This window comes from Corvus kubaryi, unplaced genomic scaffold, assembly GCF_017639235.1.
Source record: "Corvus kubaryi isolate FWS band 111438036 unplaced genomic scaffold, C.kubaryi_AGA036_p1.0 37265, whole genome shotgun sequence".
Lineage (NCBI taxonomy): Eukaryota > Metazoa > Chordata > Aves > Passeriformes > Corvidae > Corvus > Corvus kubaryi.
Genome location: NW_024581080.1, coordinates 2,012,583 through 2,013,688, shown reverse-complemented (window position 1 = coordinate 2,013,688; position 1,106 = coordinate 2,012,583).

Below are 1,106 nucleotides of genomic sequence, written 5' to 3'. Positions count from 1 at the left end.
TTTTTTTTTTTTTTTTTTTTTTTTAGGTTTGTTTTCTTCTTTTTCTTTTCCTCTGGCGATTGTGTGTTGGGTCCTTTTCCGCGTGAGCAGATGCTGGTTGACTTGTAAGGGTGTTTGCTGCAAACAGTGTAAGCATTGTGACTGCAAATAAAACTCAATGGTTTCTACTGACACGGCTCTGGCTGCACCCCGAGATTCCCCCTGCACCCCAAAACTCAGCTCTGAACCCCAAGAGTCACCCCAGAGCCCTGAGAGTCCCCCCAGAACCCTGAGAGACCCCCACAACTGTGAGAGAACCCCCAGAACCTCAATATTCATCCCAGAACCCTGAGAGAACTCCCAGAGCCGTGAGGGACCCCCCAGAACCGTGAGGGACCCCCCAGAACTATGAGAGAAACCCCAGAGCCCCAAGATTCACCCCAGAGCCCTGAGATTCACCCTAGAACCCTGGGAGTCCCCCCAAAACCGTGAGAGACCCCCCAGAACTGTGAGAGAACCCCCAGAACCTCAATATTCATCCCAGAACCCTGAGAGAACCCCCAGAACCCTGAGAGAACCCCCAGAACCCCAAAATTCACCCCAGAACCCTGAGTTCCTTCTCAGAACCCCAAGTTCACCCCAGAACCCTGAGATTCCCCCCCCGGCCCCCAAGGTCTTGCCCTGCACCCCAGGATCTCCCCCCAGAACCCCAAGACCTTCCTCAGCACCCCAAGTTTTCCTCCAGAACCCCAAGATCTCTAAACCGAGTTCTCCCCATGATTTCTCCCTGTACCCTGAGATCTCCCCCTGAGCTCTCCCTCTTCACCCCAAGATCCCCCCAACACCCCCAGCCCTCTCCTGCAGGGTGACTTTTCCCAATCAAATCCCCAAATCCCCAAAATCTGATTTCGTTCGGGGTGGGGGTGGATGATCCTCGAGCCCCGAGCAAAGCTCCAACCAAAACCCACCTGGATTTGGCCCCAGTTCCTGGAAGTTTTCCCCCATTTTAGGGAACAACCTCCCCATCCCTGCGAGCAGCTGGGGGGTACAGGGGAGGGGGGACACCCCAGGGAACCCCCAAACCCCACAGGGATTGGGATTTTCAAACAGGGATCCCAACACCGGGA